We start from the raw sequence: 17,855 nt of genomic DNA, 5'->3' as shown, positions 1-17,855 counted from the left end.
TCCCATTTCGAAACGGGTCTTATGATCCCAATTCTAAATTGTACCATATGTTCCAAAAATGACTTTTTGCAAAAGCACATCCAGCAAGACCTAGAGTTAAAAATAGACACCAGGGAAATTTGGAGGTTGTTCAGGTATGTTGTTGGTTAGCCTCAGATGGTAGATCCATTGAAGCCTCTCTATTATGATCAAGTATATCTACAGATGTGGTTGGAGAACAGATTTATAACAGACCTGTGTTAGGATTCTTTGGCTGAAATCAGATTAGATGTTAATCTTAAACTCATAGCCATTACTGAAAAACGTAGAGTGCTCTTTAAAAAATATTATTGTGAAAAAAATTGGGATTAGTCTCATAAATCAACATCTGAAAATATGGGAGAACCACTCCAAGTGGTTATGTAAAGCTTTATATGCACATGCATAATAAATAGAGACTGGACCATAATGCAGCAAACTATAATTTTACTCTTAAAGGAATAATTCCACATTTTGAGAAATGCTTTATTGCCGTCCTGCTCATGTCTGTGTGTTAACTTCAGCCTGCTGAGAGCTGACTTGCTTAGCTTAGCATGAAGTTTGGAAGACGGAGGGAACAGTTAGCCTGGCTCTCTCCAAAGGCAAAAACAAACTTGCCAACCAAAATCTCAAAAAGCTCACTAATGAGCACCTTATATCTTGTTTGTTTAATCTGTATCAAACATAAATGTAAAGCCAACATTTTAAGAGGTGCTGGAAGGAGGCTGAATTCTGGATGCAGCCAGAACAGCTGTTTCCCCCAGCTTACATTTTTTATTCCTAGATAGCTATAGATCCTTTTAGGGCCAACGTCACAATTATGTTAGCTGGGGGCAACACACGACTCTCCACCACAGGGCTGTAGGTTACATATGAGTCTTACAGTGTCGTCTTGTTGCATTATTGGGAGCCAGAATAGAAGGAGTCATGGCTCAAAGCCAGCCGCCACTACCTATCAACAGAAACAACTAAGATTAAATGAGATAAGATGAAAGGACTGGACAGAGCTGATGATTAAAAATGCTCACATGTGCAGCATATCAGGTTAGGGAAAAAGTATTTCCTGTTGTAGGGATGAATAACGTTATGTGTATTAAGGGTTATCATGTCCACCTCATCAGAAGTTGGGGAGGTATTAAGGCAAATTTTAGATTTCTCTGAACGCTAACTTTTTAGCACATTAGCTAACGTTTAATAGCTTTAATAGCAAAACAAATTGGAGGAAACCGTTCAAGTGTCGTCCTCCTTTGTGAGATTGGCATAGTAACCAACCACAAAGCTTCCTGTGACATCATCCATCCACTGAGTGAGAGCATACAGGTCGGCCAGTCTGGTCCCCTTGGTCAGTGTTTACTTTTTCATATAACCTGACATGTGACCTGACATGGTGCGTTCGTAAATTCAGTCTGACGTTCTACACTAAAATGAGAACCCTGTTGTTGGAGGAACAGAGCATTATATTTCTATATGAATTAACAAACTGTTAAGTTAATCACACATTCACTCTGCTTGGCGCTCTGCTGCTCCGAGAGTGCGGTGCTCTGGATAACCGAACGGTACATTCTGACAGCGTTACGAATTTACGAACAATCCAGTTTGTGCCAGACTGCGCTCCCACACTCAGAATGAGTATTTCTGAATGCACCATTTGCATCATCTTCCTCTATTGTCTAAAACAAGCCAAAATAACTTGCTAGCTAGCACTAGCTAATGTCTGTGGAGAATTGTTTTGTTTAGCCCCGCCCACCAAAAAAACGTTGTACTGTTTACCAACAAAGCAAACGCTTGACATTCTCTTTTCTCTGCACTTTTTTTGAGACGCAGTTGAAACAGATGAAGTATATGATATGTCTGGTTATAGCTGCAGAGGGTATTTCAACAAGTTGCTGAATCCTTGCTGAATGTTGATGCTGAATAATGATGACGAAGCCCATCTGACTTCGCTGCAAATGGCTTGGAGAAAATGGGATTGCCTGGGCCAGGCCCTGGCAATGTCTGGTGCAACTCAGCACAACACGGTGCATTTAACCTGGTAATGGAAATGGAAATGCAAATCAACGCAGCATGGTTTGACTTGCAGCCAAAAGCGGCAATTAGAAACCCCAATTAGAGTACAAACAAGAGAGCACTAAGTTTTTTCCTTTAAGACTGACCTGCCTAACTTTAAGTTGTTTTAGTCATAATAAATAACCTAACCCTGACAGATGTGCTGCATTTAAAACTCTTGTGTTAATCTTGAAAATACTGTATATGAATTCTGTCACGTGGTAAATAGTGTCTATTGTGTAAGCCATACCTGTAACGTGATGTGGTGTTGATATCCATCTATGTCTGATTGAGCTACCCACCACGCTGCATCAAAAACAAATTCCACCTCACTGAGTCATGCAGTCATTAATAAATGATTGAAATGTGAAGTATCCACAGATACAGTGTAGAGCTCAGTCTGCTAAAGCATTCAGGGCTGTACAGTAGATGCCTCTTTTCATGAATAGCAGGAGCATTGCCCAAACAGCAGATTTGCTATGGGTGTTTTGTCGGTCCAACCTGAACAGTTTGAGTCATAAATTTTCCTCTGTCACATTGCAAGTGAAGGCTATAAATTTAATAAAGGCCCTGAAACAAAATCGGTTTTACATGGTGAAATTCAAAGTTTTGACACACACAGGTACCGCGTAGGAAAAACTGATATTGGACTTATTCATGGGGTTTTTATGTCATCAATTGGACTTGCTTGCTCTGACATCTTATGTTGGATGTACTGAATTACTGTATCTATTACAAGCCTAATTATACCATGGGCTGGGTGAACACTCAATTCTGATTGGCTGCAGGATGTCCATTAAAAACTGATAATGGTCACCTTCTAAGTAGTTCCGGTAAAATTGTCTGTTCGCCGTTTTAAATGAATGTGCTGGCTACATAACAGTATCAGCCTGTATCTAATATGGGTAAGAGACGCAGTCAAAGCTTCTGTTTACCATAAATTTCCAACACTGAGTATGGTCTTCAGTATTTCATCCTCTCAACACCACAGGATGGAGACTATAACATACACTGCAGGTACTACACTGCCTCTCTGAACTTCAGCAATCATCTTACATCCCATATGCTACTCAACTCGCTACTTCAGATTGTGTCTGACAGTAACGATACACTTTGCACATTGTTTGTTCATGAAAATCTTGATAATGATTTTTGGACAATGACATGGCTGGGTGGCTTGCTAGTGTTGTTATTCAACATACTGTCACGTTATATTTACCGTTTGTCAACTGTACGCAACGAAACTGACTTTGACTCTTGCTAGCATAACATTAGCTTTCTGGCTAACAGTTGTTCTCAATAGCTGAGCCAAAGGGGTTTAATGAGCTAAGCGGACTAGAAATACCTCCTGTATACTACCTAGCACGCAGATCTGGTACTAAAAGGTGGAACTGTGAATATTGCAGTCTGTTGATTGATCAATAGAGGACGGTCACTCTGCTCAGGGCTGAGTTGTGGCTGGTTTTGAAGCTCATGTAACCACTGTTCATACTGTGGAGAGTTTTATTAGTAAACTGTAACTATAAAATGAAAGGATGTTTTGCTGGTTCATACAGCAGCTGGAGTCTGAGAAAAAAATAACGTATTACTGGGCCAACTGCCGGCGACTTTTAAGGTGGAACGTTTACTTGTAATGTTACTCAGTGCATGAGGTGACAACGTGAATCCATCAGAACTTTGACTATCACTATCAGTTTTTATGACATACACTTTTAGTAATGAAACATTTATATACAGTATATCAATGTCGACCAGTACTTGTAGGAAAAAAAAAAAGAAATGGTGTGCAGTGTCGTTCCTTTGGGCTAAGGCAACACTAAACCCCTGAGCTTGCCTTGGAAGGACTAAATGCACAAACCAGCTATTGTTAAATATCCCATGGAGAGAGACTCTCACTGCAGCCTGTTGTATTTTGTTCTGAAAATGTCGGCGTGCAGCCTCATTCTGTGGACAATAAACGAGGTGCAGACTTCTGTCTGTGTCACCGGTGATGAGGAAATACAGCGAGTGCTGGATGGAGCAGTGAGTGACAACAACTCCGCCCACATTTTAGGGTACTGTTTGCAGCGGGAATGCTAGGGTCAAGGTACCATGTCTGAAGGGTTACTTTTGGTTCCAAAGGTACCATGATTGGTGGAAACGGGGCTGTAGATTTATCCTGTTTACCGGAGAAGTGAATTACGTGTCCATTGCCTAAGAGCCTTACGGGGCGGTAATGACTGTTCCAGATATGAGTTAAACCCCCAGGTGTCACCATGGAAACTGAGCCATGGCTTGTGAAAAACTTGACATTTGATTGCAAAAAGGATAAAAATATGAATGAATATTCTTACTTTTCATTTCTTTGGTAAGTGGCCATGGTATAAGTGAGATAATGCCATTTGAGCCGTCAATTATAAGTTTTTAATAGCTGACAGAGGCTTGTATCACTCTGTCCTAACATTACCCACAAATACCAACTAAGGTCAAATCCCACATTTTCTGTTTTCCAGTCTTCTGCTTTCTCTTGCATTATCCAATACTCATTCTTAGAGCCACGTAACATATTTTACATCTATTATGGGCGCTGTGACCTTGAGCATTGCACTGCATGCCATTTATTGCCTGTAATACTTTACAATCTGCAATCTTAAGCTCATACTGCTCATTGCAAGCTGCGGTAGATAGAATGACCAGATAAATACCTAAAATGCAAAAGTAAATATGGGCTCGGAGTGTGGATATAGAAAAGCTCTTTTGAGGGAAAAGCTCATGAAAAAACAAACAAAACCAAGAAGCTGTGCAACGATTTAAAAACTTTCCATTTCCAAAGATTATATCTGTTTTTTCCCCTCGCTAAAGACCCCTGTGAGACTATAACACTTACCTTTAAGTTTTACTAACTGTGACCCAATACCCCAAAGTAAGTGCCCATAAAAATGCCACAGAAATTAATTACAAGGAAAGTTGATCTTCCCATTGTTAATTTGCCAGTTAAATGTTGGCGTCCCTGCGGGAGTATAGAGATCTCAGAAAAAAGCTCACTGGGAGAGGTCATTATTGTGGCTAGCTCTGCAAAGATACAATTTCAATCCAGGAAGCTACAGGGTTATGGCCATAACCGCGAACGCACCGAAAAACACACGGGTTCAACTTTATTCCACATGGAGAAGATACAAGAGAGAGGGGCCTTTTTTTGCTTTGATGCTCCGTCTGTCTTTTCTCAAGAGTGAATACCATTATAGGAGGTCATTAAGATGCCTGCCTAGCAACCCACTGGCATCAGACTACATTATGTTGGCTGCGAGCCTGAAAGCAAAGAAAACATTGGCCCAAGTGATGATCCGGGCTTGGCTGAAGGAGCAGGGGAGATATATTTTCAGTAACATGACATCAATAAGAGCAGAGTTGTGTTGAATCATATCTTATCGTGGATGTCAGCCCAAAGAACTTTTTCATTTCACAGCATCAGAGCAGAGCAGTGTTTGCATTCACCACCACTGCTGATACAATCAGACCAAAAAAGAGATTATAATACTCTGGCCTCGCAACTCTGCTGCAGCTACAAGTCTGCATTTCACATCTTTACAGCTCATGAGCTAATCCAAAGAGGATATACAGCGCTCTGGGAATGGCTGGCCATTGTAGACTGGGGGTATGAGATTAGGAGACATGGTTCTTAAAATGTCTTACTACATGCAATCTTCCCTGACCAGCCGTAAAATTGTCTCCCTCTCTCTAACCCTCTCTTCCTCGTTGGCTTCAGCAGCGAGTTTCCATGAGATCGCAATGCCTTCCTTGCTCTCAAGAGCCTCTGCGATACCACACAGTAAATGTAAAGCGATAATTCACAGGGGGAAAAAATGACTGCATGGCTAACTGGTAAAGACACGGTTGGGCTGGAGGACAATGAGAGGTGGATGACAGATTGATAACGGAAGAGACGGAGCGTGTACTTCTGTTCTCTCCATTATGGTTTTACTGCAGATACATGCTGTGGTATGTCTGAAGCCATACAGTATTCTGATAGAGCGCACTCAAACCGCCGAATTTAACAGAAGCTGTAGGAGTTTAGTGTCTAGCCATTGTAGATTCACTGTGCATCTGAGAATGAATGGCTCACATTAAAGCCTCTTCACTGCTCCCCTGGCCAATATTTGCATTTTTATAGAGCCTATAGTGCAGGTTGAACATATTGTAAAGGCATAATTTGAGCAGGTATGACTGTATTTATATCATGACATACGTGACAGCATTTAAAGAAATCTCACTCCAACTTGTTTGAGAAGCCAAAACTTAGATATTAGCTCTTCCAAGAATCAGTAAGCACGAGCTGCGCTTCATGGTCCAGTGTGTAGGATTTATGGGGATATACTGGCAGGAATTAAATATAATAAGTTTGTTTTTTAAGGGTGCTTTCACACCTGTCCTGTTTGGTTTGGTCCAATCGAACTCAAGTTCATTTGCTCCTTAAGTGCGGTTAACTGGGGCAGGTGTGAACACAGCAATCACACTCAGGTGTGCACCAAAACAACCAGACCGAGACCTTCTTGAAGAAGTGGTCTCAGTCCGGTTACAAACGAACTCTGGTGCGGTTCGTTTGGGCAGGTGTAAACACAGCAATCGCACTCCGATGCACACCACAACAACCAGACCAAGACCTTCTTGAAGAGGTGGTCTCAGTCTGGTTACAAACAAACTCTGGTGCGGTTCGTTTGTGGTGAGAAGGTGTTCCGACCTGGATCTGAACCAAGTGCAGTCACATGACACACTGTTTGGGTTAAACATGAGCATGTTACAGTCCTGGAGGATTATTAATGTGCACCTCCTCCTGTACTGCCTTAATATGCACATTCAGCACATCCAATGCATCAAAACATTGTTTTCTAGTTGGAGCCGCGCCTCGTTTTCAAACTGTATGGTTTGACTAAAATGAACAATGACAGCAATATAGTCCACGATGAGCAGCGCTAAAATCAACCTGCGTAGTTGTCCCTCCATTGTGACATTAGAAAGTGTCACATTTATTTTGCAAGAGTACTCTTCTTCAACGTTTTGTTTACTTCCTGGATTTTCCCCGCATGGAAATTCGGACCAATCAAGAGCAGCTTTCTCGCACAAGGCATTTTATCTTGTCCGCTTGGAAATGCTGCCATGAGAACACTAACCAACTCTAGGCAGTTATACAACTTCGTAACAAAATTAGATCCTGATTCAGACCAAAGCAAGACAACTCTAGGTCTGAAAGCACCCTAAATCTTACACACTGTTCCTTTAAACAAGTCCAGCATGACAGTAAATATCACGGTAGTGTTCTTAACATCTGTCAGTAGGTATTATAAAACACTGGTAGCATGACAATCACTCCCAGAGCCTGTTACTGGTGAACTGGTGGGTGTCTCACAGGTGCAAGCAGTCATCTGGGAGGTATCAGAGAAAAGGAATGCAGAGGATGAAGCCAACATGGATTTCTGATGTCCAGAGGTTAATGTTGGGTAAAGAGATGTTAGTGTCCTCCTCTCTTTTAGATCAAGATGTACAGGAAGGTGCAGCTGAATCTGCCCCATAATATCAAGATAACCGTAAATTATAACAGATACTTTAAAACATTAGATGACGTAATATCTGCTTATTAATGACATATAGCCTGTATGAAAAGACTCCCTCATTTAATCATTCACTGCTTCCCATGATTACCTCTGGTTTACTCTTTGTGGTAAATTGAGATTTTAGACACTGATAAATAATCATCATCACCTTGGAGCTGCTATAATGCTTAAATTCTCTCCTGGGATTAATAGAGTTTTAACTTATCTTATTTCTAGCAAAAAGTAGCGTACATGCTACGGACAAAACCAATGGACATTCTTTTGCATCATGCATAGATTTAGAATTTGGGCATAGTAAAAGGCATAGTTCGGATTTTTTGAAGTGGGGTTATATGGGTTACTTATCCATAGTCAGTATATTACCTACAGTAGAGGTCAGTCGTCACGCCCCCTGTTTGGAGAAGCAGGCTGGAGAGCCACCACAAAAGCTAAGCGACGTACTGCTGTGGACGAGGGCAGCAGAAAAACGTATTTCGGCCACCTAAAAAAAAAAAAAAAAAAAAATCAATATCAGTTTAAGCATACACTGTATTCACAATATTTTGATTGCTTACGTTTCTGTCAGACAGACCATTCTGACGGGGAAGCCCTTAAAGGGAAATTTCGGTTTATTTCAACCCATCTCCTATTGTCCTAAATTTGTTTCAAGTGACTAGTGACATAAAAATAATAGTTAGCATGTTAGCCGTTAGCCTAGATACAGCCGGGGCGCATAGTAGTGTCAGACCTGTTAACGAGACACCTCCACCTGGAGTAGTATCCAGCTGGGCTTTATCTAGAGCTTGCGAGATATATTTCGGCCACGCTTTGGAAAGCAGAACTAAATGGTAAACAAACGGCACCACACCAGTAAGGTAGACAACACGTTTACATGTTGTTTTCTATATGTTCTCTGACATTTATCCTAACGATAAACCGAAATTTCCCTTTAATCGCTTCAGTTAGACTCCATTGACAAAGACAGTAATTTTGGCTCACAAAAAATGGGAGCTGCTGGTCAGCTGCTGCCTTGATCACTTAGTTTGTCTGTGTTATTATGTGACTTTGGTAAATCCAAACTAAGCCTTCTGAACGCCAAGTTCACACAATTAAATAAATAAATAACTGATAGAGGCAGCAGTAGACCAGCAACTCCTGCCTGGCTTTGAAGAGAGCGATATGACAGCCTCCCCATCAGAAGTCTCTGTCTAACAGCAAGCTAAAGCAGTGACAATATTCTAAATATAGGATACAGTAAATTTTGCTGCTGCCCTTCGTCCACAGCAGTTCACAGCTCAGCTTCTGAGTCAGACTCCAGCCTGCTACTCCAGGCTGGAGTATGCCAACTGACTGTACTGTATGTAATACACTGTCTATGGATGAATACCTTATACAACCCCACTTCATAAGATCAGAGCTATCCCTTTAAGCCACACTCAAGAGATGCACATAAATTAACATGCACTACTCTAAACCACCTATGGGTAAGTTCTCTCCTAAGTTAGGGCGTTAAGTCGACATAGTAGCACATTGTAGTGAACTGGATCAATACTGAAATATCATACCAGTAAATTCAGTGTCTACTGGATTACTGTGTTGCAAAATGACACGCAATTAATGAAAACATGATGCTGTGTGGCAGTAAAGCTGCTGTTTTACCATCAATGAGTGTAACTCTGTGTCAGTTTATGATTTACCCAGAGGCATGTGTAACCATTTAGTCTTCACTTAGAGTGATGTTGTAACTTATCTCTGTGGTGCAACCGCTTTGATTTCAGCAACGCATAAATCACAACTCTGTATTACTTGACATTATAAACAGGCTGAGTTTGAATTCACAAACAGCTGGTGCAACAGGCTGCAGATGAGGAGAACCTAATCTGAGAACCTAAAATAAAGACACGACACCACACCAGTGAGCCACTTAAAACGAGCCAACAATAAAGCCAGCTGCGTCTCATATGGCAGTTTCTAGCAACCAAAAACAGAGAGTAAAGGGGTGTAACAATTCTAACCCATGATGTAAGAATATCACCTAATAAAGTCATAACTCATGAGAATAAATAGTGTTTCTGTTAATCTAAAGGCCTCAGCATGCTTACAGTGAAATGTCTGACGACGTATGAACCAGAGACTGTAAATTATTCTTTAAAGGCATCAGCATGCTGCAAACAAAGAGCTTGTGGGGTCAGCAAACAGCTCTGGAAGCCTCTTTGCCACACATTTGGACATCAGACTAGGGCTGGGTGATATAGACAAAAAATCATACCTTGGTTTTTACAGGCTGACTGGCGATACACGATATATATCTCAGTATTTTCTACAAAATGGGCAACACATTAACAGTCAAAGCCACTTTGAGATATCACAAGCGGTTTTATAAAAACAGACTGTGATCAAAATGAAATGCAAAGACAGGGATTTTATTCCCCTGATTAAAAATATGTAGCTACACCTCCAAAACACTAGTCAGTGGCGGAAGTGCTGTAAAGTTTTGGCGATTCAAAACACACATTACATGGTTTCACAGAGACAATTACAAACGCAAGTACACAAATCAGCTTCACTATAACTTGCAGCATTCATAGACAAAGCACTTGTGTTTTGCTGGACACATTTTCCCCACAAATACAACATGCTAATGTTTTTAGCACAAGCCTATGGCATTTTACATTGTATAAATTAGCCTAGTGGCTAGCATACTTTTCCTCTACTCACATGAAGCCAAGGACAAAGATAACGCTATAAAATTTGGCTCCATTACAGCTCACAAGGTTCATCGACAAAACAACTATCTTATACTAAATACGTTTTCCAAACAAAATACAACATGCTAACGTTATTTTTATAATATTCCAAAACAGAAATAGATCCCACTTTTCATCTAGACGCAACAACATGAACACCTTGAAGAGGAAACTGCCCAAAGTATCAGCCATTATCACCACCATTTGTGCAATTCAAGACTACACACACATGCAAAAGACAGAGTGTTGCAAATCTGAGTGAGTATACGCACTGCTTTAGATGTCAGATAACACCTTCAGTTAAAGCATACTAAACCCTTAAGTCTTTCATGACAGATGTTTTTTACTGTTTGACAACTTGTTACATTATCTGTTGCAGACATGTCTGCTCAGTGATTTCCTGAGCCTTCAGTCTTCAGCATGTTGATGCACTGAGGCTCTTGTCTCTCTGATGAGGTGTTATTAAACACTGGGGATGACTGCCATAAGCAATCTGCTCTATTTCTAACCTTGTCCATGCTCCATGAATTTCCCACCGTCTTATCTACGAATGAAAGTGAACAAACACAAACTGCACGCCCCTCTGGACTGCGAAAGTCTGTGATTGTGTTATTTGGCATCACGAACACTACCTTGGGAGCTATTATTGGTCTGAAATTTTGCAGTGAGGGGACAATTATCTGGCCTCTTTAGCCCATGAGGATGATGTAATTAATTGCAGTTTTGTGTCCGACTCTGCAGAGTGAGTGCAGCATTTGTAGGTCACGGACACATATTGTATGGATGAGTGATAAAGACAGAGACAGTTGGAAAAGGGAGCTTAAAAAAAAAAAAAGGTAGTCGTTTAAACTGGTTTTCGCAGTTTAAACGACCACTAATTTCAGGGTTGCAGCGTTGAGAAGAATGAGAAGAATGTGGAAAATACAACCTCCCTGATGGTTATGGCAACCAGTGTTTGTTTTTGCACCTGTGTGTATGGAGAGAACATAAAAGTCTTGGTTAGATGCCACGGTGGGGAGAAGATCGCATCAGGAGTCGGGACAGTTTCTCTCAGTCAGTCACTGCTTCATGTTTTGAGAGGAAATACGGAGAAATCCTTAGAGCATGAATTTCAGGTAGTGTACTGCACTGAATTTCACATGATGTACTTTCATTTATCTTTTCTTATATTTGACTATATTCTTCTATTTTTCGAGCACAGTGAGATCTGACGAAGGCATCTGTTATGAAGCATTTAATTGACTTTACATTCTGATATTGATACTGAAGCTTTATTGATGGAAGTAAAAATGAAACATTCCCAAACTTTGAGCTGACAACTATACATCAAATTGTTTTCAAGGACAATTTTTCAATTAAAAAAATCCATTGAAATGTTAAAAAAAAAAAAACCTGACATTTTGACCCCAAAATGATTTGTGGCTGCTTAAGTGCCAGCTAGTGCATCTGATTTGGATGTTATATATCAGCCCATTAAATGGCTGTTATAGATACAGTATGGATTGGATGGGGTCTGCCACACCTACTATTAGGGTTCAAAGGCTGTTATCAACCCATTAAATGGCAGTTTCATATTCAACATTGTCAAACAGTCACAGTTTTGTTAGGTTTCACTCTCACTTTCTTTAGGTTGAAACCCTTATTTACACAGAGATCCTGTGATAGGGCTCCAGCTTATCCGGGGCCAGGTCGCGGGGGCAGCAGGCCGAGCAAAGCACCCCAGATATCCCTCTCACCAGCAATGCTTTCCAGTTCCTCCTGGGGGACCCCAAGGTGTGAGATATGTAATCCCTCCAGCCTGTTCTGGGTCTGCCCCGGGGCCTACCAGTGGGACGTGCCTGGAACACATCCAGTGGGAGGCACCCAGGAAGATCCTGATCAGATGCCTGAACCACCTCAACTGACCCCTTTCGACACGGAAGAGCAGCGGCTCTACTCCGAGCTCCCTCTGGATGTTCAAGTTCCTCACCCTATCTCTAAGGCTTAGTCCAGATACCCTTCTAAGGAAACTCATTTTGGCCACCTGTATACATGACCTCATTATTTCGGTCACTACCCAGAGCTTGTGACCATAGGTGAGGGCTGGCACGTAGATGGACCAGCAAATCGAAAGCTTTGTCTTGTGGCTCAGCTCCCTCTTCACCACAACAGACCAGCGCAGCGCCTACATCACTGCAGAAGCCGCACCAAACCACCAATCCATCTCATGCTCCATTCTATCCTCACTTGTGAACAAGACCCCGAGATATTTGAACTCCCTTGCTTGAGGCAGTAATTCTCCCCCACCAAACAATGCCAGCATAATGCCGCCCCAGTGTGTGACTTTAGACAGCAAACTAGCGTTTCAGAAGCAAAAGAGGCATGGCAGGATGAGGTACAACACAACAACGTCGGCCTTTAGTGTAACATATAACATAATTCCGGAACCATACCTTTTTACAGAAGGGTGAGGCGGAATAACAGTGCGACATTCCTGCCTTGAACAGGCAACGTAAAACGGGCTTTAGGTGCAAACACTACGTGGTTAGGGTTAGGAAAAGATATCATGGTATGTCAAATAGAACAACTGTCTCTAGTTAAAATAAGTCAACATTCATACAGAATAGGATCCCCGCCCTCCTGGGGGAAAGTCCTGTGTTGTTTGGCTGATAAAGCCCATTTAATGACCTGATAACAGCTGAACCTGCTGGCTAGAGGGGTTCTGATTTGAAAAAAGAACTTGTTACATGAAAAATTTATATTTCCTGGAGCACAGTTTCAGGCAGCTACTTTTACCCTGACTCGTGTCCATATATCTGGGGAAGCAATTATTCAACTTGAGTAAAATATGGTAGTTTTTTCCATCTCCGCCTGCATCCATTGAACCAAATCTTCACATGAAGGCCTGTCCACTCTCAAATGAAACTGTCAAACATCTTTTAACTCATCCAGAACCACAAAAACACTAAAAGGAAGTTTCCAGTGTAGGTTTTATGATCAGAAATGAGTTAGGTGCTAAACTGATGTCCGTCTAGTTACTGTTTTGATTTTGCTTGTCTGTGAAGCTTCAGTTTGCGTCTCCATTCATCCCAATTCAGCTGTCATCTCTGATATGAATGAAGATAGATTGCGCTTTGCAAACATGAACATCTGACAATGCGGGATGAAATAAAATGCCCTGCGATGCAGTCATCCAGCTGTTCACTGTCCTGAGGTTGGAATGTGCTGCCATGTGAAGCCCCAGAAGAAGACATTCATTAAAGGATTAGGGCCCACACTTTGTACTGACACAAGAATGAGGGCAGTTGAAAGGAGAAGAATGAAATGATCAAAATGATATTCAAGCACCATTTTGCGCATGAGAGGAGATGCTGGCGGTGTAAGTAGCGGCAATCAAAACAAAGTGCAAAGATCCTCCCTTTTCTGAGGCAGCGCCGTGCTGGCAAAGATAACAGCGGAGGTGGAATCCTGCCGTGGCTAAGCCTCTTTAGTGCACTTTTTCACCTCGTGTTTTAAGGTGTCAAAGAGGCTGAGATCAAAGAAGCCGTGGCCACTTTAGCGCTCCTTTAAATGGAGCAGTGATCAACAAATTCTCAGTAGCCTGGGAAGACACTTTTGTCTCTGGAGAGCAGCAGCAGCAGCGGGTAATTCACAAGATGAATTCACAAAGTAATTTAGTTAGGGAGCGTTTCATGGGAATGCTACTAATCTTCCAGGGCCTTCCAGTAAGAGCTCATATTTTCAATTTGAAATGTCTGCGCTCTCCTCCAGTAGTTCATTCTTCGTTGTCCTAAAAACTGGTTTTAAAGTGTTTCGACCGCAGTTCCAAACCAAACAAAAGCATTACATTTCTTTGCTTGTTTATTGAAAGTTTCAATAATAGGCAATTTGGCAGCGACAGGAGGAATCCTCAGCCGAAAACCATAAAAGTGGCAGTATGTGTGGTCTGGGTGCTGCCATAGCAGTGAACTCCAAAGAAGCAGGAGGACCAGGGCCAGCGTATTTCCCGTAGCATAACACATGCCGACAGCAGGCAGACATGGCAAACTGGACTCCCCTTGTTCTCACACTCTGTGCCAAATTGGGGGAAATTCTTCCAGTGGCAAGTATCAATTACTCACTTTAAACAAACATCCAAGGCTTTTGAATATCAACATGGTGCGCGCATGTCTCCCTATAGGGCATCTGATACGGGGAGACCACACACACGGAGTCACCTTTCAGCATCACCTTTCTCCTCACGCTGACTTCTCCCCATTCATCGCTCTCTGCTCTCTTTGAACTGGCTTTAATCAGATCTTAATGAATGTCAGAGGTGACGATGTCAGCGTACAAACAGAAAAATATTCTCTGTAGTATCTTCCAAAAGTCAAATGAAGCATCATATCCACCCGAGAGATTCTGCCTGACACACTCTGTATTCAGTCTTTTTTTTGTGTGTGTGTCAAATAAAGCATCAGCGGGGGGAAAACACATCCATCATTCCCTTTCTGAAATGTCTCACTTGCAAATCAAGTGAGGTCGACAGCCATGAAGTCTGCATCGCCTGGCTCGGCCCCATCTGGTACAGATATACGGGCAACTTCAAATGGTCAGCTTCAGCCTTAACACGTATCACACGGCACAAAGAGTCACGCAGCCATGTGGTCCTTGTGAAGCTGGGGCGCTGTACAGATTACATATTAATGTGTGCAGTAGATGTGGGTAGATCACACCACGCATGCTAAGGAGGGAGCAACTCACAGCTAATAAGTTGAGTGTGTGTGAGGTCAACCCACAGGATGAAGACGTTTTGTTGGCTCTTTTTGAGTGTGTGCGTGTGTGCGTACAAATTAACCATGCTACCATTTTAAGGGGCAACGTCTACTAAAGCATTTTTTTCTGAGGCCGATGTATATGTGTAATGCTTTGGCTGTTTTTTACTGAGCACCAAGAGTTGAGAAATATTCAACTTTGGGTAAAAACGCCACACTCATCACGTCACTTTGGCTGTCAAATCACAGTGGAAAAGAGACAAACCGTCACATCTTACATGTACGATAGCTGAACACCAACTATAATGGAGGAGAAATCTGTTAATATACCTTATATATATTATGTTTCCTCTTTTTCAGCTTCAGCCTTCCCCTCACCCAAAGCAACTACTCTACCTTGTGCGGACATGTTTACCGCCGTGGATATTTTGTATAATAGCAACTAGGGGTGTAACGATCCATCGATCTGGATCAATACATCGATGCAAAACGAAAACATCTATCCCTATCATCATCTTTAGCATAGGCTTTTATTTTGAAAGTTTTTGTCACTGTCAAACAGCGGCAGGCAGATGGCAAGCAGCGAAGAGAAAGAAGATGAGGATAATGGTATTTTCTCAGGAATAAATCAACAGTGTGGAAATATTTTGGATTTTTCAGAGAAAATACGACGTTTGGCTGAAAAACCGTGCATGCAGACTGAAATTCAATTAAGCTCTTCTGTAAGGAGATGCAGTAATTTAAACCAACGTTGAGCAAGAAAAATAATAATGTCACAGGTTGTTAAGCTATGAGAAGAGGAAAAATGTCAGCTAGCCGCTAGGCTAATTATGCAATGAAAACATACTTAAGCTAATAATAATAGCAACTGGATGCAACCATCTCAGCTGAAAATATGCTTCGCCTCCAAAGCCCTCTCAAACGCTCCCAGCTGGGCATTTACAGAGAAGCACCTGGTGTTTTCAGCTGAAAAAAAAGCTTAGGTTGACAAGGGGTCTAACACGTTCTCACTCCCAGCTCATCAAATATGGCAGCTTGGTCAGTTGGCCCTTCACGTCAAAGTACAATGCTCTAGATACCCCTCCAATGTCTCCCTCCAGCCTCAGTTTTGGACGCTCAGGGAGAGCATGTCAATTTCCACTCATTACAATCACAGTGTCTTTTCAAAATAAATTTCAGTGTTCACAGGGAAAAGCGGTGACAACTCATCAAACATCACTACATAGTTCTTGTGCTGAGCTTTTAAAGTTAAAAGTGACTTCACTTTACAAAGGACACAAAATGTGTCCACATCAGACAAATAAAAATACAAAACAGCCAATCAAATCAGTTTACTGCCTAACTCATCGATAACAAGCATAAGTTTCTGTTCCACAAGCATCTGCAATCATAAATTCAAGAATTACATGAAATGTGGATTTGAATAAATACATCAGAAAATATTCAACCAACATGTTGCTGTATTGTGTTAAATAATACTTTAACAACATGGGGTTATTTATAAATCTTCTCGCTGTCAGCTACAGCAGCCTTTCCTAGCAAATTAGCGTGCTATGTTTCACTTCCTGTATATTCTTGGCGCCCCCTGATGTCTGAGCCATAGAAACAGAGATGCCTCATTGGCTGCTGGATCATACCTCAGCAGCGTCGCCATATTGGAGGTTGTAAGACTTGCCAAAAAGTAAATACAGGTAAACAGGGAAGCTGCATTTTTTGCGGATAAAACATTGTAACATTTATATTTATGAACTGACTGCACTGGAGCTCAACGCCCATCCACTTGCAGAGGTCCAGCAGAGGTCAGGCGGGTGGCGACACGAAGGGAAGCCAAACACTGTTCATCTGCACACACTGTGATGCCACACAGCTGGTTCAATATCAGCAAAGTTTCCCTTTATATTCATTGTCTTCTGTGGCGATCAGCAGTGATGTGGTGGTTCACTTTTACACCGTGACTCCTCTGTCTGCTTCTCTCTGGAATCCCTGGTTCATTTTTCCAAAAATATGATAATATTTCTTCAGGGAGTGCAGTTAGTTACAATATGGGCTCCATGCTTACTTAACTCCTCTTTAAAGCATCTACCTTACATATTGAGATCATAAACTTTTTTGCTATTACACATTTGTCATAAACCCTTGAATATAAAAACAACTCATTGCAATCGGTTGAGAAATATAAACGTTATAATACTTTTTATCCAGAAAAACCAGTTTACTCTCCTGTTTGCATACATTTGTTTACAGGCAAGTCTTGCTTTCTCCAATATGGCAACACTGCTGACATATCGCTGTAACGGGCTGACGCAGCATCTGCCTATAGATGTTTAAGGTCTGAGCAAGTGAACTGCTCATCGATGGTGAAACTAAAGTCAACCCCTACAGCAGGACTGCTGTGGCAGACAATCTTATTTTCAATGGTTTTATTTCCTATATATATTTACACAGATCATACCTACACTTACGGCACTTAAAGTTTGTATTCTGCCTCGTCACTGAGGTTTTGTTTTAGCAACGGTGACTTCCTGTTAATTGCATTTGATTAAGAGATACAACAGATGTTTCTTAGCAACTCATTCTCATGGTGCAATTTAGTAAATCACTGGTTTGAGACTAGCTGGTAGTTAGTGAGGACTCAGGGTGGAATATACACACAGACTATTGCAACTCAATCCTCTTGTCTGCATTGGGCCTTTCTGTTTAAAACACCACACTGTGGCGTTGTCTTCTGTCCGCTCAACTCTCAT

General features: G+C 41.5%; 1 protein-coding gene across 2 annotated transcripts in view; it reads right to left on the bottom strand.

The window, feature by feature from the left end:
• The window catches only part of LOC117270869 (steroid hormone receptor ERR2-like), a 215,311-nt gene that overhangs the window by 166,569 nt on the left and 30,887 nt on the right, over nucleotides 1-17,855 (bottom strand). The window contains exon 2 of one of the 2 annotated variants that reach the window (XM_078173784.1): nucleotides 8,016-8,133. The exons of the other annotated variant lie outside the window; for it this stretch is intronic. The gene's annotated coding sequence lies outside the window, so the exon portion shown is untranslated. The remainder of the gene's footprint in view (nucleotides 1-8,015; nucleotides 8,134-17,855) is intronic. 2 annotated transcript variants of the gene reach the window in all.

The sequence above is a fragment of the Epinephelus lanceolatus genome, chromosome 13 (genome assembly GCF_041903045.1).
Source record: "Epinephelus lanceolatus isolate andai-2023 chromosome 13, ASM4190304v1, whole genome shotgun sequence".
Lineage (NCBI taxonomy): Eukaryota > Metazoa > Chordata > Actinopteri > Perciformes > Serranidae > Epinephelus > Epinephelus lanceolatus.
This window is presented reverse-complemented; position numbering and strand designations above follow the sequence as displayed.